The 22,248-nt window shown below is 47.9% G+C and overlaps 1 pseudogene; it reads left to right on the forward strand.

Moving 5' to 3' along the window:
• The window catches only part of LOC119969160, a 111,294-nt pseudogene that overhangs the window by 27,243 nt on the left and 61,803 nt on the right, over positions 1-22,248 (forward strand).

Here is a 22,248-nt window from a genome sequence, read left to right on the forward strand (position 1 = left end):
TAATAAGTGTACTGTATTTAACTTGCGGTTGAGCATCCAAATTTTTTTAAAAAAAGTTAGTGTACCCAATTCATTTTTCCAATTAAGGGGCAATTTAGCGTGGCCAATCCACCTACCGTGCACACCTTTTGGGCTGTGGGGGCGAAACCCACGCAAACACAGGGAGAATGATCAAACCTGGGACCTCAGTGCTGTGAGGCATCAGTGCTAACCCACTGCGCCACCTTGCTGCCCTGAGCATCCAAATTAATCTGTTATATTCTTCTTTCCTCTACTGTTGAGCCGAAAACTGCACTGTTCTCCTTTTAATGGTTCCCCATTTAATGGTTCCCCATATATGTAAATCATTGACTCTTGAGGACATGGTGCTCTCACTCATATTTATCTTGACTCTTGCCTCCCATACCCACTTGAGCTGTTTATTTTAATGCCTTGTGAACCAGAGTGCCAAGTCCCTCTGCTCTTCCACATTATCAATCTTTCCTTCCCTTTTTCTTTTATTTGAATTTAGAGTACCTAACTCATTTTTTCCAATTCACCTGCCCTGCACATCTTTGGGTTATGGGGGTGAAACCCATGCAAAAACGGGGAGAATTTGCAAACTCCACACGGACAGTGATCCGGGGTAGGATCGAACCTGGGACCTCGGTGCTGTGAGGCAGCCGTGCTAACCACTGCATCACCGTGCTGCCCTCTTCTCTTTTTCAATGCATAATTATCACTTTTTGGACTGTCTCATGTTTTACTGACTTTGAATTTCACCAGCCACCCAGTCCATTATTAATTCCTGCTGCATCCTTGGTCTTCAGTTTTTTTTACCTAACGTCCCCAGAATGCAAACTTGGACATCATCCCATTTGACTGCATATTCAAATCACTAATGTGAACAGAAATTATCCGAAAACAGAATCCTGTGCAATATCATCACCAACTTTGAACCATTGGAAAAAGCTGTCCATAAAGCCTTTTCCAGTTCTACTAACCAGTTTTTAAAATCCAATTTGCCACAGTTTGGCTAATTCCATTCCTCTTCACCTTCTCCACCATTTTCCTATCAACTGCTTTTTCAAAGCATGTTTTTCCTGCATCCACTGCCATTTTCCTTACCCTCAATATGTAATCTCAAAGAACTCCGGGGTTTGTTGAGGGCAATCTTCCTTTCTGAAATCCATATCGATGATGTTTAATTATTTTCTACATCTAGATAATTCATTTAATCTTGTCAGACACTTATCAAAATATTCAACTAATTGCCTGAAGGCCGCGTTGGAGAACGCTTACCCGGAGATCAGAGGCTGAATGCCCTTTGACTGCTGAAGTGTTCCACGGCTGGAAGGGAACATTCCTGCCTGGCGATTATAACGTGCTGTCTGTTCAACCGTTGGCACAGCGTCTGCATGGTTTTGCCAATGTACCACGCTTCGGGACATCCTTTCCTGCAGTGTATGAGGTAGACAACGTTGGCCGAGTCAGACGAGTGTGTACCACGTACCTGGTGGGCGGCCTTCAGGACGTGCGACGACGCAGAATCGCCGAACAGAAACTTATAACCAAGTTCCGCACACATGAGTACACCCTCAACAGGGACCTTGGATTCATGTCGCATTACATTCTCACACACACACACCTTCCTCTTCATTCACCTGAGGAAGGAACAGTGCTCTGAAAGCTAGTGATTTGAAACAAACCTGTTGGACTTTAACCTGGTGTTGTTAAAAATAATGAACATTGCAATGACCATTTTTCAAACTGAGTAAATCATAAAATCCCTACAGTGCAGAAGGAGCCCCATTGAGTCTGCACTGACCCTTTGAAAGAACACTTTACCTAGGCCCCACCCCGCAATCCCATAACCCCACTTAACCATTGCACACTGAGGAACAATTTAGCATGGCCAGTCAACTAACCGGCACATCTTTGGACTCTGGGAGGAAACCGGAGCACCCCGAGGAAACCCACGCAGACATGGAGAGACTGTATAAACTCCACACAGGCAGTCACCCAAGGCTGGAATTGTACCCGGGTCCCTGGTGCTGTGAGGCAGCAGTGCTAACCACTGTGGCACCATGCTATCCTTCTCCACGATTAATAAAAAGAACCCTGATGTATAAGTTCCGGGGTCTCTGCTGTGTTTTTTCTCCAAATCTGGATTTTTCCTGTACCCAATCACTGTAGCCCAACTTGACAGTATTAATTAAGTTAGTTCTGACAAAAGGTCATTGATCAAAAATGGATGCTGTCAGACCTTTTTAAACATTTTCAAATTCCCTATTTCCAGCATCCGAGGTACCTTGCTTTTCTTCTCATTCCTTTTGTCCTCTACTAAATTGTCATTATCATCTCTCTGGGTCCCATCTCACACTTGGCATCCTGCTTCAAATGATTTTTGGGGTTCAGTCCTCTTTCTCACTTTTATGTTTGCTCTCTTAACCTCTTTGTAATCAAGGGGAATTCATGAAAACTATTTATAGGCATGGAATCGTCTTGAATTTTAATTTATTTCTAACGTTTTTATCCATGGTATCTTGATACTTAATCTTTTTTTGTTAAGCATATTTATTCTGCATTTTTCTGCTGTCCTTTTTTTAAATAAATAAATAAATAAATAATAAAGCTGCATTTTACAATGCTGCTGTAGCTTTGATTTTAAGGTGTCTTTGCAGTGCAGCACTGCATCATTGGTGTACTGAAGGTACCCAGGGCTCAGCAGAGAACTCTGGGTACTGTTGGCTGACCTGATTTTTCTTTTCCCCCAACTGGCAGCTCCTTCCCTCTTACAACAGCATGTTGAAGATTGTCTAATTTCTCCTGCCTACTCTCACTTGGAAATCAACTATGGTCATCCGGTCTCTTGACTCAAAGACGTGCATTTATACAGCATTGTTCACAACGACCAAACATCTCACAGCGCTTTATGTCAATAGGCAGCTACTTTGCACACAGTGCAATAATGACCAGATAGCCTGTGACTGTGATATTGGTTGAGGGATAAGTATTGGCCAGAACACAGAAGATAACTTCCCTGCTCTTCAGGATACTCCCATGGGATCTTTTACATCCGTCGAGCAGGCACACCGCGTCTCGGTTTAACATTTCATCCAAAAGACAGCACCTCGGACAGTGTAGCAATCCCTCAGTACTGCACTAATGTCAATCTTGATATTTTTTTGTATGCACAGGACTTGAACCTTGCAACTGTAGTGAAGGAAAGTGCTGCCAGTGAGCCACAGCTGAAACTGGTACTTCTATGTACTTATCCCTTTTTCCTGTAAGTGGACCATCCCACCCATCCAAGCAGGACCATCGAACCCCAGAGTGATCACAATATTTGTCATAGAATCCCTACAGTGCAGAAGGAGGCCATTCAGCCTGATTTTGCTACTGGACCATCCGAATCAGAAGAAATGAATATAAGTTAGCAAAATATAAACTTAGAAGGATACCCCAATTCTTTATTCATGTAGATAATATGAATTAACTTACTGTTAAAATACTGACGGTAAGACCATTATGGTTGGACAGATTGCATATGTTGTCAAATGGGAGTGTTAAAGTTGCGTAGGGGCCAGGTTTTATCAGTTGAACAGTTTTCTCATTGCAGTCTTGTTTCTGGAGCTAACCAGTTCTATTCCAGAATCTAGGCTTGATGGACAAACTGCTGCAGTCTGCGAGGATAGCCGTGTGGATTCTGGGAGGATGATCGAATGTCAATGAAGCACTGTTTTTAGAACTTGATAGACTGTTGGAACAGGCTGACCGAGCTGGCAACACCGAGTAGTATGCTGGCAAGGAAAAATCTTAGCTGCATTTGAAATTTGAAATGAAATGGGAATAATGGCACCACGTCTGAGGCTGTGCTGAAAAGCTGAGGGCACCTTTTCTCAGAGCAAAGCTAGCATGGCAGCTTTCCCTCTACTTTTCCGTTTAGGTTATGAGTGTGTTAATGGCTTTCTGACTGGTACAGAAAGAATGCCAACATCAGATATTGCAACCACTTTTGTCTTGCGCTGTAGTTCATTATGCAATCCCCTTTTGAAGTGTTGCTGATTATTTTAGTAAGGGAAATGTTTAGGGAAAATTTTAAATTGAGGCACTTGTCAGTGAGACCATTGACTAGTGAAAAGCGTTTAGCATCATGCAGTATTACGCATTATCAGTAAAAGGGGTGGTTTAATGCTTTAACTGAACTTAACAATGATCTCGGCGGCAGCACGTGGCACAGTGGTTAGCATTGCTGCCTACGGCGCTGAGGACTCGGGTTCGAATCCCGGCACTGGGTCACTGTCCGTGTGGAGTTTGCATGTTCTCCCCGTGTCTGCGTGGGTTTCACCCCCACAACCCAAAGATGTGCAGAATAGGCGGATTGGCCACGCTAAATTGCCCCTTAATTGGAAAAAATAATTGGATACTCTAAATTTATTTTTTTTTAAAACAATGATCTCGAGCGGTTCATAGTGGTGTTGATGAATGACCACCATTTCAAATTAGGTCATTTTTCTTTGCCTGAAACGAGGGCAGAGAATCAAGGAATGCTGAATGTGCAGGAGATAGTTTCTCTCCTTTGCATCTTTCCTCATCGCAACACCTACTATCCCACCATCAGTAACCCAGTTACCTCCAACCTGTCCCAGTATGCCTTTTCAGCACCCACTCAGTGTCTCTCATGAATTTGATTGGGTATTAATTACCCTAATGGGGTTTTCACTCCATCTTTGAGTAATGGTGTGAAGTGTTACCCCAGCCTATACAATTTTGAGCCATTCAGGAAAAAAAGTAGATTGTAAGTATTGTTTGCCCCCCCCCGGCAACGAACAGCTCCTCAAAAACGGTCACGATAGCACAGTAGTTAGCACAGTTGCTTCACAGCTCCAGGGTCCCAGGTTCGATTCCCGGCTTGGGTCACTCTCTGTGCGGAGTCTGCACGTTCTCCCCATGTCTATGTGGGTTTCCTCCAGGTGCTCCGGTTTCTTCCCACAGTCTAAAGATGTGCAAGTTAGGTGGATTGGCGATTGCCCTTAGTGTCCCAAAAAAAGGTTAGGTGGGGTTACTGGATTATGCGGATAGGTTGGAAGTCTGGGCTTGGGTGGGGTACTCTTTCCAAGGGCCAGTGCAAATTCGATGGGCCGAATGACCTGCTTCTGCACTGTACATTCTATGACAAACATCCCGCACCTTTTCTCAACCCCCTCTACAGAGCCCCTTAACTCATACATTATCTTCTCCAACCGCAGAAAGTCGTACAGGTCACCCACCACCGGTAGCAATGATGACCGCCAGGCCAGTAAAATTTGCCACCGTGCATTCAGAGAGGCGAAGGCCGCTACATCCGCCTTCCTCCTCTCCATGAGCTTCGGTTTCTCTGATACCTGAAATATCGCTACCAAAGAGTTCGGGTTCACCACTTCCCCCACTATCCTGGTGAGGACTGCGAACACTCCCGCCCAAAATCTTCCCAATCGCAAAACATGTGCGCATAATTCGCTGGCCCCCGCCCACACCTCTCGCACTCATCTGCTACCCCCTGAAAGAACCCACTCGTTCTCGCCCGAATCATATTTACACTGTGAACCACCTTAAACTGTATCAGACTCATCCTTGCACAGGAGGAGGGCCCGTTTACCCTCCGCAGTGCCTCACTCCATACTCCCCAATTGATCTCCCCATTCCATTTCTCCTTGATTGTCACCACCCGCTCGCCTCCCTGCTTCCCCAGCCCCTTGTATATATCCCCAGTTCTTCCCTCTTCTTCCACGTCCGGAAGCAACAGTCACTTCAGCAGGGTGTACCCTGGCAACCTCGGGAACCCCCCCAGACCTTTCGCACAAAGTCCCTAACCTGCAGGTACCTGAACTCGATCTCCCTCGGCAGCTCTACCCTCTCCTGCAATGCTGCCATCACCATAGCCCTCAAACTGGACCCCTTACAAGATTTATCCTCCATCCTAAGCCATTCTCCTTCCCACCACCACCACACCGTATCCACATTCGCTGCCCAATAATAATGAAGCAGATTCGGCAATGCCAACCCCACCCCCCTCTGACTCTGTTAGCAGGGTCTTCCCGACCTGTGACACCTTCCCCGCCCATACAAAGTTCAAAATGATTATGTCCAATTTCCGAAAAAAGACCTTTGGTATAAAGATCAGGAGAACCCGAAAAATAAACAAGAACCTCGGAAGGATATTCATTTTCACCACTTGGACCCTCCCCGCCAACATCAATGTAGTGTACCTACCTCCTGAAATGCCCCCGGCCTCCACCAGCTTCGTTAAGTTCCACTTATGGAACCCCGTCCATTCCCTCACTGCCTGAATCCCCAAATACCTAAACCGATCCCTCGCTACCGTAAATGGATTCCCCTCAAATTAGCCCACTGTCCCAGCTTATTCACCGGGAAAACCTCGCTTTTCACAATATTAAGTTTATACCCCGATAACCCTCCAAACCTCCCCAGCAGGCCCATAATCCTTCCCATGCTCCAGCCGATCTGAAACATACAGCAACAGGTTATCGACATAGAGCGACAGCCGATGCTCCCTCTGTCCCCTCATAATCCCCTGCCACTCCGCCGAATCCTTAAGAGCAATCGCCAAGGCTCTATGGCCAGTGTAAACAGCAATGGCGACAGAGGGCATCCCTGCCTCGTACCCCTGTGTAAACCAAAGCTTCACAAACTCATATTATTTGTCCTCACACTCGCCCTTGGTGCCACATACATCAACCGCACCCATGCCACAAATCTCAGCCCAATCCTTCCCAAAACCTTGAACAAGTACTGCCACTCCACCCGATCAAATGCCTTTGCGTCCATGGACACCACCAACTCCAATATAAGAGCCCCCCGACGGATTCATTACCATATTCAACAGCTGTCTTATTACTCACGAGCTGCCCGCCCTTCATGAAGCCTGTTTTTTTTTTTATAAATTTAGATTAGCCAATTATTTTTTCCAATTAAGGGGCAATTTAGCGTGGCCAATCCACCTACTCTGCACATTTTTGGGTTGTGGGGGCGAAACCCACGCAGACACGGGGAGAACGTGCAAACTCCACACGGACAGTGACCCAGAGCCGGGATCGAACGTGGGACCTCAGCGCCGTGAGGCGGTTGTGCTAACCACTAGGCCACCGTGCTGCCCTTCATGAAGCCTGTTTGATCTTCTGCAATCACCCCAGGACACAATCCTCCATCCTCCCCGCCGACAACTTCACCAATACTTTCACATCTGTGTTAAATGGTAATATGAACCTATATGACCCACATTCCACTGGGTCACTCCACTTTTTCGGGATTAGTGTGATTACTGCCTGCGTCATCATCTCCACAGCTCCCCCTTCTCCAGCGCTTGACCAACAGATATGATGCCAGGTCCCTCACAAATTCCTTATGAAATTCCGCCTGGTACCCATCCGGGCCTGGGGCCTTCCCCGACTTCATACCCCTGATACTATCTAGCACCTCCCCTCCGACCCAGGTGTTCCTCCAATGCCTGTCTCTTTGCTTTCTTCACCGTGGGAATTTCCAGCTCATCCTGAAACTGCCTCATGTCCCCCTCCTCTTTTCCCCCCTGGGTCCGCTTCGCACAGTCCCTGGTAGTACTCCCTAAATGCCTAATTTATCTTCCCCGTTTCCGACACCACATCCCCAGTCCGTCTCTTCAATATTTCCCTGGACGCGGCCTGCCTCCGCAGCTGGTGCACTAGCATGCGGCTCGCCTTCTCCCCATACTCGTATTGCACCCCTCTTGCCCTGCGCAGTTGCCCTACCGCCCATCCTGTTGTCAAGCTGCCCCTACAACATTTTCCTCCTCGCCAATCCCTCCACGGTGGGCACCCTTGAATACTCCCTGTCCACATCCACTATCTCGCTCACGGGACAGTCATTTTCCTCCCTCCTTTCTCTACCCGCACGAGCCTTAAACTAAATAATTTTCCCCCAGACCATTGCCTTCAGTGCTTCCCATAAAATGGCCGCCGACACCTCCCCATTCTCATTCAACTCCACATACTCCTTAATCGCTGCCCGCACCGTATGACAAAAACTTCCATCTGCCAACCTCCACCCTGGCCTCTGCTCTCATCCCATCTAAACTGAATCTCCAGCCAGTGGGGCGCATGGTCCGAGATAACTATCTCCGCATACTCTGCACCCTCCACCCCATCAAAATCTCCCGGCTCACTTATAAAGTAATCGATCCTGGATTGCACCTTCTAGACTTGTGAAAAGAATGAATACTCACTTTCCCCATGGCTCTGAAAGTGCAATGGATCCACCATACCCATCCTCTCCATAAACCCGCCGAGCTCCCTTGCCATTTGTACCCTACCCATTGACCTGGGGCTTGACCTATCTAGCCTCGGCTCTAGGACACAGTTAAAATCTCCAACCATGATCAAATGGTGCGTGTCCAAATCAGGGATCGCTGCCAGCAACCCACTCATAAAACCCACATCATCCCAATTTGGGGCATACAGGTTTACCAACATCACTGGCACCCCTTCCAATGCCCCACTCACAATCACATATCTCTCACCTGGATCCCTCACCATGTTCGCACTCTCAAATCCCTTTTTTTTTGCCCATTAAAATCGCTACTCCCTTTGATTTTGAATGAAACCCCGAGGGGAAAACCTGCGCGACCTACCCATTCCTTAACCTAACCTGGTCCTTGAGAAGGAGCTGCGCCTCCTGCAGAAGGCCCAGCCCCCGCTAGTACTAGCAGAGACCTGGCAACATTCCCCAAGCCCAGGGTTTTCTAACTGGACAGCGACCCGCGTACAGGTGTCGGCAGGGTCAAGGAGTGATCGGTCGCGGCAGTCTTGATCACATACTTGTTAATGGCGTTTTTTTTATAATAAGAGAGACTTCTATTGATTTAGCACCTTTCATAACCACCATTTGTCTCAAAGCACTTTACAGCTAAATGAATGCTTCTGAAATGTAGTGATCTGGCAGCCAACCTAATTAATATTGGCCAGGGCACATGGGATAATTTCCTTGCTCTTCTTTGAAATCGTGTTATGAGATTATCTTGCACCCCCCTGAGTAGGCAGATGGGTCCTCTGTTTAATGTCATTCAAAAGATATCACGGTCAACAGTGCAGCTTTCTGTTAATGCTCCACTGGACCATTGGTATAGGTTTTTGTTCTGAGTCATGGCTTGAACCTGGAACTTTGTGATTCAGGTGAAGTGCTACTAGCTGAGCCATAGCAGACACAATCATAACGACATTTTGAAGATCTATGTACCTTGGTCTCTTTTGGACTATTTATTTTCACCATTTAGAAAGTACCCTATTCGAACATTTTTTGATCCAAGATGGATAATCTCGTATTAAATTCCTACATCTAGTCGAAAACTAGAGGGCACAGGTTTAAGGTGAGAAGGGAGTGATACAAAAGGGTCCAGAGGGGCAATTTTTTCTCACACTGACTGGTGAGTGTCTAGAACGAGCTGCCAGAGGCAGGAGTAGAGGCGGGTACAATTATGTTTTAAAAAGCATTTAGATAGTTATGAATATATAGGGATATGGGCCAAATGTGGACAATTGGGACTAGCTTAGTGGTTAAAAACCGGGCAGAATGGACAATTTGGGCCTGTTTCCATGCTGTAAACCTCTATGACTCTATCTGCCAAATTTCTACCCATTCAGTTAATCTGTCCATCTCTTTGTATTTTATGCTTCCATCTATACTGATCACAATGCTGCCCATCTTTGTGTCATTGTCATGTTTAGGTATGTGGCTTTCTATCTAATCATTGATTTCTGCAATGCATGATCTTTGTCACTCTGAATCACCATTGGAATCGGAGCCAACTTCTGCTCATAGAAGTCTCTTAATTGAGGTTCTGCCCAGTGATGCACACTTGGATTTAAAAAAAAAAAAATTTAGAGTACCCAATTTATTTTTTCCAATTAAGGGGCAATTTAGCGTGGCCAATCCACCTTGCCTGCACATTTTTGGGTTGTGGGGGCGAAACCCACGCAAACACTGGGAGAATGTGCAAACTCCACATGGACAGTGACCCAGAGCCGGGATCGAACCTAGGACCTTGGCACCGTGAGGCAGCAGGACTAACCCACTGCGCCACCGTGCTGCCCTCACAGTTGGAATTTTGCAGTTGTGATTCTTTTTTTTAAAATACAAATTTAGAGTACCCAATTCATTTTTTTTCCAATTAAGGGATAATTTAGCATGACCAATCCACCTACCCTGCAGATCTTTGGGTTGTGGAGTAAAACCCATGTAAACACGGGGAGACTGCAAATCCCACACGGACAGTGACCCAGATCCGGGATCAAACCTGGGACCTCAGCGCCGTGAAGCAGCAATGCTATCCACTGCGCAACCATGCTGCGCTGCAGTTGTGATTCTTGGTGCGTTTCTTGGTGCATGCCGCTGTCGCCCGCCTCTCCCGGACGGCTCTCGTCGCCGTCCCCCCCGCTCGCCTCCTCTGCTCCTCCCGTCCTCCATCCCCAACCTCATCGTTCCCCGCTCCTGGAGATGTCATGCACGTTTTGGCACCACGTGCCTTCGTTCCCGGCTCCCGTTTCCCTGCCCCATCCCGCTGGTTCTCCTCTCCTGTCCCCCCCCCCCCCCCCCCCGATTCTTGACTGAGTTCCCCTGATTCTTGGCTACCTGGCTATTCTTCCTCTTGTTCGTTGGCCACAAACGGGTCCCGGAACAGTCGCGTGAATGGCTCTCGCGTTCTGTGGAAGCCGTCGTCCGACCCTCGGATGGAGAATTTGATTTTCTCCATTTGGAGAGATTCCGAGAGGTCGGACAGCCAGTCTGCAGCTCTGGGTAGTGCTGCTGACCGCCAGCCAAACAGGATTCTACGGCGGGCGATCAGGGAGGCAGAGGCAAGGGTGTCCGCCCTCCTCCCCAGGAATAGATCTGGCTGATCCGAGACCCCGAAGACTGCTACTCTCGGACATGGCTCCATCCTCGCTCCCACCACTTTGGACATTGCCTCTAAGAAGGCTGTCCAGTACTCCACCAGTCTGGGGCAAGACCAGAACATGTGGGCATGGTTGGCCGGGCCTACTTGGCACCGTTCACATCTATCCTCCACCTCCGGGAAGAACCTACTCATACGGGTTCTTGTTAGGTGGGCTCTATGTACCACTTTTAGCTGTGTCAGGCTGAGCCTTGCGCACGTGGAGGTGGAGTTGACCCTATGCAGTGCTTCGCTCCAGAGTCCCCATCCTATCTCAATCCCCAGGTGGTCCTCCCATTTCTTGTTGTGTCCAGTACGGTGTCGGACCTTTCTGTCAGTCGGTAAGAAGTTATTGAGCTGCAGATACCGTAGCTCGTTCCCCCTGGCTAGCCAAAATTTCTCTGTCAGTTCGTTCAGTGTTGTGATTCTGTCGTACGTGTATAGGTCCCTGACTGTCAGTGTCCCTCCATCCTGCCTCCACCTTTTGAAGTTGGCGTCAGTCAGTGCTGGTGTGAACCTATGGTTGTTGCAGATGGGAGCTTTGTCAGACAATTTGGTCAGGCCAAATTGCTGCCGCAGTTGATTCCAGGATTGGAGGGTGGCTATCACCACCGGGCTGTTGGAGTGTTTTTTGGGTGGGGATGGGAGTGCTGCCGTGGCAAGGGTCCCCAGGGAGGTCCCCACGCAGGAGGCCTCCTCCGCGTGCACCCACTCGGCCTCTGGCTCCTGTAGTGCATAATGAACAATGCCCATGACTTGTAGAACCCCTCCGTCCTTCCCCTCAGTTCAAAATTAACCTTCTCAAGAGTCAAGAATTCCAACAGGTCCCCCCCCCCTCCCCCCCCTGCCACGCCAGGGCACAGGGTGGAGAGGCTGCTCTCCATCCCAACAGGATCAGCCTTAGGGCGATCAACGAGGCGAAGGCTATAAAACTGCCTCTGCACCCGTTTCCAACCCTGGCTGGTCCAACACCTCGAATATGGCCTCCTGGGGACCCGGGTCCAGTTTCACATGCACCACCTTGGAAATTACCCTAAAAACCTCCTTCCAGTAATCATCTAGCTTTGGACAGGACCACAACATATGAACATACAACACACACACACACAGACACAGCTCATCCTCGCCCTCGCGAGGTGTGCTCTGTATACCACCTTCAGCTGTATCAACCCCAACCTCGCACATGAGGTGGAAGCATTTACTCTCCGAACACTCCCATTCTTAGTCATTGTTCATAGGTTAAACTTATCCAACTGGCTTGGTGGGGAAAAAAGCAGAAAAGGGATGGCATGCATGTTTACTCTTGACTTCAACAGAAAATAAAATCTGGCAATTATGTGATACCAGCCGTTGCCACAATCATGTCCGTTTGCTGACTTCTGCATTAGATTAAAATTGTCCAAGTGTTTTTATTTAGTATATCTAAAATGCCAGGCTTTGCTGGATGAATCCTGCATTATTTACTAACTTGATAACTTAATTGATTATTTGGGCAGATTATTTGGGCTATCAACTAAGAACTTGTGGGTGCAATTGGAGAAGGAGGGGAGAAAGTTGGCAAAAACAATGTACCTTGTCCATCATGTAAACCTGCAGTTTTGGTTTTGTATCCCAATGTCACATTCCTTTTTTTTGTTTCAGTGAGCACAAAGATTCATCGGAGAAGAAACACAAAGATAAAGAAAGGGAGAAAGACAAAGTAAAGCACAGAGATGGAAGCTCTGACAAACACAAGCATAAGGACAAGGAGAAAAGGAAGGAGGAAAAGGTATTGGAGTTGAGTTAGCTGATCATTAGCCAATTATCATTTTTTTCAACCAACAGACATTTCATTGAGGGTAAACTCGTCATTCTTCCTGTCACAGACTTATCCGTCCATAATAGTTTTGGTAGCGGGTCCACTGCAATTTCCTTGTCGAGACAGTCATCTTAACGTGGATCATGATGTGTGATACTTGCACTGTGCTAGATGGAATAGATTGGGAACTGATCTAAGAGTTTAAAACTAGCAACCATGAGGAGCTGTGGGCCATCTGCTGCAGTATTGTATTCCACCAATCTTTTAACTTCATGAGTTGGCGGATACCACATTCTTTTTACCAGTCCCATTAAGCTAGGGGACTAACCAATGAGGGGTGTCGGAGAGCTTGCCAGGCTCACCTAAACGTGAGGTGCCAACCTGGTAAAGCTACAACTTAGGGTTGTATGCTTGCTAAAAAGGAGAAACATATCACTATAAACAGAGCGATTCCATCACCAGCAGATTGAATAAAAGCTCTACAGTGCTGCCACACCGTTGTGAATAATCAACATTTAAAACAACTAATGGAATGAGAAATCTCTGAACATGCCCATCCTCAATGATGATGAAACTCGGCACAAGTTCAAAAGAAAAGGGCTGCACGGTGATGCAGTGGTTAGCACTGCTGCCTCACAGCACCGAGGACCTCGGCTCGATCCCGGCCCTGGGTCACTGTCTGAATGGAGTTTGCACATTCTCCCAGTGTCTGCGTGGGTCTCATGCCCACAGCCCAAAGATGTGCAGGGCAGGTGCATTGGCCATGCTAAATTTGGGAAAATCAAATCGGGTGCTCCATTTAAAAAAAATAAAATAAAATAAATAAAAGACCACGCTACAGGAAGGGACAGCATACAAACTTTTTTTTACAAAAAAATAACAAATGAGGTTGAGGGTGGGGGGTAATGGTAAAAAGGCAAAATTAATGGCTCTCCAATGCAGTATTGTATTTGGCACAAAATAACTGAATTCATGGCACAAATTATTTTCCCCCCATGAATTTAGAGTACCCAATTCATTTTAATTCAATTCATTTTTTCCAATTAAGGGGTAATTTACTGCGGTCAATCCACCTACCCTGCACATCTTTGGGTTGTGGGGGCGAAACCCACGCTCCACACAGACAGTGACCCAGAGCCGGGATTGAACCTGGGACCGTGGCGATTTGAGGCAGCAATGCTTTTTTTAATAAATGTTTTTGTTGGGTTTTTGAACAAAGTATATTTACCGTTATGCACACAAAATAGAATACGTGTGTGTATATATATATATATATATATATATAATATATATATATATATATACATACATAGAAGGGGACACTCACAACAAACAACAACAAAAGTAAAGTATAGAATCAAATAACTGGGGGTATTATGTGCTAACTCAACAACAGCAGCTCTGTACAATTGGCAATATTGTTTTTAGCACATAAGTAGGCATCTGTTTGTGGCAGGGGGGAGAAACTTTGGGGGGGCGGGTACATATACATTTGGGCACCGGGGAAACATTTACAGACCAATTACAGAGGGCAATGCGCGAATGAATGTGGTGTTGGTGTTGTCGCTTGCTTCTCCCGGACGGTTTTCGCTGCCATTGTCGTCTCGCGATCAACTCCGCTTCAGCCGTTTGTCCCGCCTTTCGCCCAGATTTTCCTTGTTCTCTGCTCCTGTAGCTGCCAAGTTTGTTATTGTTTCCAGTGCCCTCCTTCCGGCTGTCATTCCCTTGCTCCATTCCACCTCACTGGTTCCCCTCTATGACTGAGGCTGGTTTAGCACACTGGACTAAATAGCTGGCTTTTAAAGCAGACCCAGTCAGGCCAGCAGCACAGTTCAATTCCCGTACCAGCCTCCCCGAACAGGCGCCGGAATGTGGTGACTAAAGGCTTTTCACAGTAACTTCATTTGAAGCCTACTTGTGACAATAAGTGATTTTCATTCATTTCATTTATTGTTCACTTTCTCCTCCCTCTTCCGCCCCTTCTCCCCCTCCTCCTGTGGTTCGCCTGTCTTTCCTCTTAGGTTTAGCTGCTACCCCCCCACCCCACAGCCTATCCCTCCCTCCCCCGCCTCGGCTACTTTCCCCTGATTCTTGGCTACCTGAAATGAAATGAAAATCGCTTGTTGTCAAAAGTAGTCTTCAGATGAAGTTACTGTGAAGTTACTGCGCCTATTCGGGGAGGCTGCTACGGGAATTGAACCGTGTTGCTGGTCTGCTTTAAAAGCCAGCTCTTTAACCCTGTGCTAAACCAGCTGGTTGCTTGTTCGTTGGCCACAAACAGGTCCCAGAGGAATTGGGTGAACAGCTCTCACGTTTTGTGGAAGCCGTCGTCTGACCCTCGGATGACGAATTTGATTTTCTCCATTTGGAGATATTCTGAGAGGTCGGACAGCCAGTCTGCAGCTTTCGGTGGTGCTGCTCACCACCAGCCGAACAAGATTCTATGGCGGGCGATCAGGGAGGCAAAGGCAAGGGTGTCTGCCCTCCTTCCCAGGAATAGATCTGGCTGGTCTGATACCCCGAAGACCGCCACTCTTGGGCATGGCTCCACCCTCATCCCCACCACTTTGGATATTGCCTCGAAGAAGGCTGTCCAGTACCCCGCAAGTCTGGGGCAAGACCAGAACATGTGGGCGTGGTTGGCCAGGCCTCCTTGGCACCATTCACATCTATCCTCCACGTCCAGGAAGAACCTACTCCTATGGGTTCTTGTTAAGTGGGCTCTATGTATCACTTTTAGTTGCGTCAGGCTGAGCCTTGCGCACGTGGAGGTGGAGTTGACCCAATGCAGTGCTTCGTTCCAGAGTCCCCACCCTATTTCAATCCCCAGGTCTTCCTCCCATTTCATTCTTGTTGCGTCCAGTACGGTGTCATCCCTTTCTACCAATCGGTGATGCATGTCGCTACAGTTTCCTTTACCTCGGATGCTTGTGTCCAGTAACTCTTCCAGTAGTGCCTGTCGTGGCGGTTGTGGATACGTCCTTGTCTCCTTTCGTAAGACGTTTTTGAGTTGCAGGTACCTTAGCTTGTTCCCCCTGACTAGCTGGAATTTCTCTGTCAGTTTGTCCATTGTTGCGATCCTTCCGCCCGTATATAGGTCCCTGACTCAGTGTCCCTCCGTCCTGTCCCCACTTTTTAAAGGTGGCATCAGTCAGCACTGGTGTGAACCTATGATTGTTGCAGATCGGAGCTTTGTCCGACCTTTTTGGTCAGGCCAAATTCCTGCCGTAGTTGGTTCCAGGACTGGAGGGTGGCTATCACCACCGTGCTGCTGGGGTGTTTTTTGGGTGGGGATGGGAGTGCTGCCGTGGCGAAGGCCCGGAGGGAGGTCTCCTTGCAGGAGGCCTCTTCCGCACGCACCGACTCTGCTTCTGGCTCCTTGATCCATCTATTCGCTCGGCCGTCGACGCCCAGTGGTAGAATTGTAGGTTTGGGAGGGCTCATGCCCCTCTGGATTTTGTTTTCTGTCGGACCCACCCCCCCGCCCCCAACGTCTGGACTCCCCCCGCATGGGAGACTGGGAGTATGTTCCATCTTTGAAGGTCCTTTTTTACTGGTGAGGTTCCATTTTTGGATCTCTTTCCAGTCATGAGCTATTTGGATCCCCAGGTAGCGGAATTTGTGTCGGGCTTGTTTAAACGGCAGTCCTGTTAGTGCTGCCCCCCTCCTTGTGGGTGTACCGGGGAGATCTCGCTTTTGCTCATGTTGAGTTTGTAGCCCGAGAAGGCGCCAAACTGTTTCAGGAGCGCAATGATTCCGTCCATGCTGCTTTGTGGGTCCTAAATGTAGAGGAGCAGGTCATCTGCATAGTGTGAGACTCTGTGCCCTCTGCCGCCCCTTTGGATACCCCTCCAGCTTTTTGCTGCTCTGAGAGCAATTGCTGATGGTTTGATCGCTAGAGCGAACAGCAGCGGGGACAGTGGGCATCCTTGTCTGGTGCCCCTGTGCAGCTGGAAGTATCGGGAGTTGGTGTTGTTGATCCGTAGGCTCACCATGGGAATGTTGTATAGGAGCTTTACCCAGGAGGTGAACCCTGTTCCAAGCCCGAACCGCTCCAGTACCTCTGAGGTATTTCCATTCGACCCTGTCGAAGGCCTTTTCCGCGTCTAGGGAGACGATGACCTCTGGTGTTCTCTCCCCGGATGGGGTCATTAGCACGTTCAGCAGGCGCCTGATGTTCGAGATTAGCTGCCTACCTTTGACAAAATCCATCTGGTCCTCTGCGACCACCTCTGGTACGCAGTCTTCTCGTATTTTGGCATCTGCGTTCAGCAGTGAGATGGGTCTGTATGACCCACATTCCGTTGGGTCTTTATCTTTCTTAGGTATCAGCGAGATTGAGGCCTGTGCTCGCGTAGGTGACAGTGTGCCCCTCGCTAGCGAGTCTGTGAACGTCTCCTGCAGGTGTGGGGCCAGTGCTGTCGCAAATTGTTTGTAGAAGTATGCCGGGAACCCGTCTGGTCCCGGCGCCTTCCCCGCCTGCATGGAGCTAAATGCTGACCATGATCTCTCCCAGTGCTAGTGGTGCTTCCAGGCCCCGTTTTCTGCCCTCCCCCACGACTGGTATGTCCAGTCCATCAAGGAACCGTTTCATCCCAGACTCCCCACTTGGGGGCTCTTGAGGTGTACAGCACTTGGTAGAAGACCTTGAAGGTTTTGTTAAGCTTTTCTGGTTCTGTTTCTAATGTGTGTCTGGTATCCCTGATTTGTGCAATTTCTCTGGTGGCTGTCTGCTTTCTCGGGCCTCCCCAAAGGTGTGTAATTCTCCACACCTTTAGCAGCTAGGCCCGTGCCGGAGTGGCTCCCGCTCCGCCGACTGGTGCCAACGGCCTTTGGCGCTACGCCGATCGGCGTCGGGGCTGGCCGAATGCCCTTCGCTGGTCGGTGTGAGTCCGCGCACGCGCGGTGGAGGGGGTCTCTTCCGCCTCTGCCATAGTGGAGGCTGTGGCGGCGGCGGAAGAAAAAGAGTGCCCCCACGGCACTGGCCCGCCCGCCGATCGGTGGGCCCCGATTGCGGGCCAAGCCACCGTGGGGGCACTCCCTGGGGCCCGATCGCCCCGTGCCACCATACCTGCCGGCACAGAGGTGGTTTAAACTACGTCGGCGGGAGAGGCCAGACAGCGGTGGGACTTTGGCCCATCACGGGCCGGAGAATCGCTGCGGGGGGGCACGCCAGAGAATTCTGGCCACGGCAGGGGCGGGATTTACGCCGGCACCGGGCGATTCCCCGACCCTGCGGAGGGTCGGAGAATTCCGCCCCTGGTCTCCCAAGTTTAGTTCACAATATGTGAGATATCAAGAAACAACTGAGCACACAGGCTGTAGCTATGGATCAAAACAATACAGTGACTGTAATGTTGAAGGCTTGTGCTCCAGAACGAGCTGCATCTCTACTCAATATGATCCAGTACAACCAATCATGATGCCTGTCTACACTCCAACCTTCTGCATCCCTCTATTCTCATGCTATTTATGCATTTGTCAAAGTGCCTCTTAAACGCCGCTGTCATATCTGCTTCCATCACACCCCCCCCCCCCCCCGCAGCATGTTCCAGGCACTCACCACCCTCTGTGTAACAAAGAAAAAGTTGCCTGCGCATCTCCTCTAAACATTGCCCCTCACACCTCAAACCCATGTCCCCAAGTAATTGAGAAGTGTGACCTAACTGAGGTTCTGTACAGCTGCAGCATAACTTGCCAATTTTTATACTCCATGCCCTGACTGATGAAGGCAAGCATGCCATATGCCTTCTTCAATACCTTATCCACCTGCGTTGCCACTTTCAGTATCTGTGGGCCTGTATGCCCGGATCTCTCTGCCTGTCAATACTCCTGAGGGTTCTGCCATTTACTGTATAATTCCCACCTGTATTAGACCTTCCAAAATGCATTACCTCTCATTTGTCCAGATTAAACTCCAGCTGCCATTTTAAGCACAAATCTCCACCTCTGACAATCCTCATCACTATCTGCAACTCCACCAAAATGAAATGAAAAAAATGAAATGAAAATTGCTTATTGTCACAGGTAGGCTTCAAATGAAGTTACTGTGAAAAGCCCCTAGTCGCCACATTCCGGCGCCTGTTCGGGGAGGCTGTTATGGGAATTGAACCGTGCAGCTGGCCTGCCTTGGTCTGCTTTCAAAGCCAACGATTTAGCCCTGTGCCAAACAGCTTCTGTGTCATCCGCAGAATTACTGATCAGACCAGCGACATTTTGCTTGAAATCATTTATATATTTTATGAACAACAAAGGTCCCAGCATCGAGGCAGCACGGTAGCATTGTGGATAGCACAATCGCTTCACAGCTCCAGGGTCCCAGGTTCGATTCCGGCTTGGGTCACTGTCTGTGCGGAGTCTGCACATCCTCCCCGTGTGTGCATGGGTTTCCTCCGGGTGCTCCGATTTCCTCCCACAGTCCAAAGATGTGCAGGTTAGGTGGATTGGCCATGATAAATTGCCCTTGGTGTCCAAAATTGCCCTTAGTGTTGGGTGGGGTTACTGGGTTATGGGGAAAGGGTAGAGGTGTTAACCGTGAGTAGGGTGCTCTTTCCAGGAGCCGGTGCAGACTCGATGGGCCGAATGACCTCCTGCACTGTAAATTCTATGATTCCTGCGGAACACCACTAGTCACCCTCTTCCATTCAGAAAAGCACCCTTCCACTGCCACCCTCTGACTTCTATGAACGAGCCAGTTCTGCATCCATCTTGCCAGCTCACTTCTGATCCCATGTGACTTCATTTTTTGTACCTGTCTGCCATGAGGGACCTTGTCAAAGGCTTTACTGAAGTTCATGTAGACAACATCCACTGGCCTTCCTTCATCAATCATCTTTGTCACTTCCTCAAAAAACTCAATCACGTTAGTGGGACACAATCTTCCCTTTACAAAACCATGCTGCCTATCACTAATAAGTCCGCTTGTTTCCAAATGTGCGAAAATCCTCTTCAATAATTTCCCTACCACTGACGTAAAGTTCACCGGCCTAGAATTTCCTGGATTATCCCTGCTACCCTTCTTAAAAACAAAGGAACAACAGTGGCTATTCTCCAGTCCACTGGGACTTTGTTTGTAGCCAATGAGGATACAAATATTTCTGTCAAGGCTCCAGCAATTTCCTTCCTCAGTATTCTGGGGTAGGTCCCATCAGACTCTGGGAACTTGTCTACCGTGATGCTTTTTAAGACTCCCAACACCACCTCCTTTTTGACATCGACATAACCCAGACTATCTGCACACCCTTCCCTGACTCATCATCCACCAAGTCCTTTTTTTGGTGAATGCTGATGAAAAGTACTCATTTAATACCTCAACCATTTCCTCTGGCTCCATTTCCTCCTCTGTCCTTTAGTGGGCCAATCCTTTCCCTGGCTATCCTCTTGTTCTTTATATGTGTTTAAAATGTCTTGGGGTTCTCCTTAATCCTGTTTGCCATGAACTTTTCATGACCCCCTTTTAATAATAATTGCTTATTATCATAAGTAGGCTTCAATGAAGTTACTGTGAAAAGCCCCTAGTCGCCATATTCCGGCACCTTTTCGGGGATGCCGGTACGGTAATTGAACCCTCGCTGCTGGCATTGTTCTGTCCCCTTTTTAGTCCTCCTTGCTCAATTCCTTCCTACTTTCTTTATATTCTTCAAAAGCTTTTGCTGCTCTCGGCCTTCTGGACCGTACGAATGCTTTTTTCTTTTTGATTGGCACCTATCCACCAAAGTGGAAAAGTGCCTGGATATTTCCTGTCCACGAAAGGCAGAATAGGTCTAAAATGGCAATCTTCTCTGATTGCAGTCATACTTATCACAAAGGAAGTTGTTGGAGGCCAATCATTCCAGCACCAGGATGTTGTTGCAGGAGTTCATCAGGGTAATATCCTAGGCCCAACCATTTTTAGCTGCTTCATTGGGGACCATCTCGCCATCATAAAGTCAAAATTGGGGATGCATTTCATTCCTTTTACAACACTTTATTTTATTTTAAATTTAGAGTACTCAATTAATTTTTTTCAATTTAAGGGGCAATTTAGCGTGGCCAATTCACCTACTTTGCACACTTTTTGGGTTGTGGGGATGAGACCCTCGCAGACACGGGGAGAATGTGTAAACTCCGCACGGACAATGACGCAGGCCCGGGATTAAACCCAGGTCCTTGGCACTGTGAGGCAGCAGTGCTAACCACTGTGCCCCCTTTACAACTCTTTATAATAGTGTACTCTGTGCTTGTATTGGACAACATTGGGTTTCGGCTGATAACTGGCAAGTAATGTTCGTACCACATAAATACCAGATAGTAATCCTTTCCAACAAAAGAATCTATCTGTCACCCCACCAATATCAATGGCTTGTCATTGTTGAATTTCACCTGCCATCAACATTCTAGATGTCAGCATTGACTGGAAACTTGACTGGAACAGCCACATAAATAAAGTGGTTACAAAACCAAGGTATTTGTTTATCTGTCCTAACTTTCAGCTTGCCTAAATGAATGCACCTGCACCAACATTCAAGAAGATTTACATTATCGCAGACAAAGCAACATACTTAATTGGAACTCCATCTAACACCTTAGTTTATACACCCCCTCGACCACCGATGTATGGTGGTGGCCATGTGCAGCATTTTACAAGATGCATTGCAGAAGCAACATCTCCCAAAGCTGTGACTACCACCACTAGAAAGAAGAACAACACCTGCAAGTTCCCCACTGAGTCATGTATCACAATGACTTGGAAAGATCATTGTCATTCCTTCATTCTCCCTAGATCAAAATGGTAGAATTCGCTACTTAACATTACTGTGGAAATACCTACACCACATGTATTGCATGAGTAAAGAGTTCCATATTGAGCAAGATCATAAAGGCATGTAGCATATTTTGCTTTATTATCCAAGGTATGGACTATTAAGCAGGGAGGTTATGCTAGCATGTAACATTAGTTGGGCACAGCTTGAGTACTGTATGCAGTTCTGGTCACTTATTGAACCAAGAGGCTATAGCGGATACTGCCTGGACTGGAGATTTTAAGTATGGGAAAAGTTTGGAAAGGCTGCAATTGTTTTTTTGGAAAAGAGGCTGAGGGCACACCTAATTAAAGAGTATAAAATGATGAGTGATTTAGATTGGATCGGGGTGTCCCTAATAGATGCAGAGGGGATTTGACGGGAAATGTTTTAAACCATTGGGTTATGAGAATGTGGAACTCGCTGGTTAAAAGGTTGGGAGAGGCAGAAAGCTTCAGTATTTTAAACCAACAACTTGGATATGCATAGAATCCCTACTGTGGAGAAGGAGGCCATTCAGCCTATCGAGTTTGCACCGACCCTCTGAAAGAGCACCCAACCTAGGGCCCCACTCCCTCGTGACCCCACCTAACCTTTGAGCACTACGAGAGGAAATTTATCATGCATGGCCAATCCACCTAACCACATATTTGGACTGCCCTTGAAGTCAGGCAACTTACAAGGCAAAGGATCAAGTGCCTTAAAAGGAAATTAGGCTAGATGTTTCT

This window comes from Scyliorhinus canicula, chromosome 7 (genome assembly GCF_902713615.1).
Source record: "Scyliorhinus canicula chromosome 7, sScyCan1.1, whole genome shotgun sequence".
Taxonomy (NCBI): Eukaryota; Metazoa; Chordata; class Chondrichthyes; order Carcharhiniformes; family Scyliorhinidae; genus Scyliorhinus; species Scyliorhinus canicula.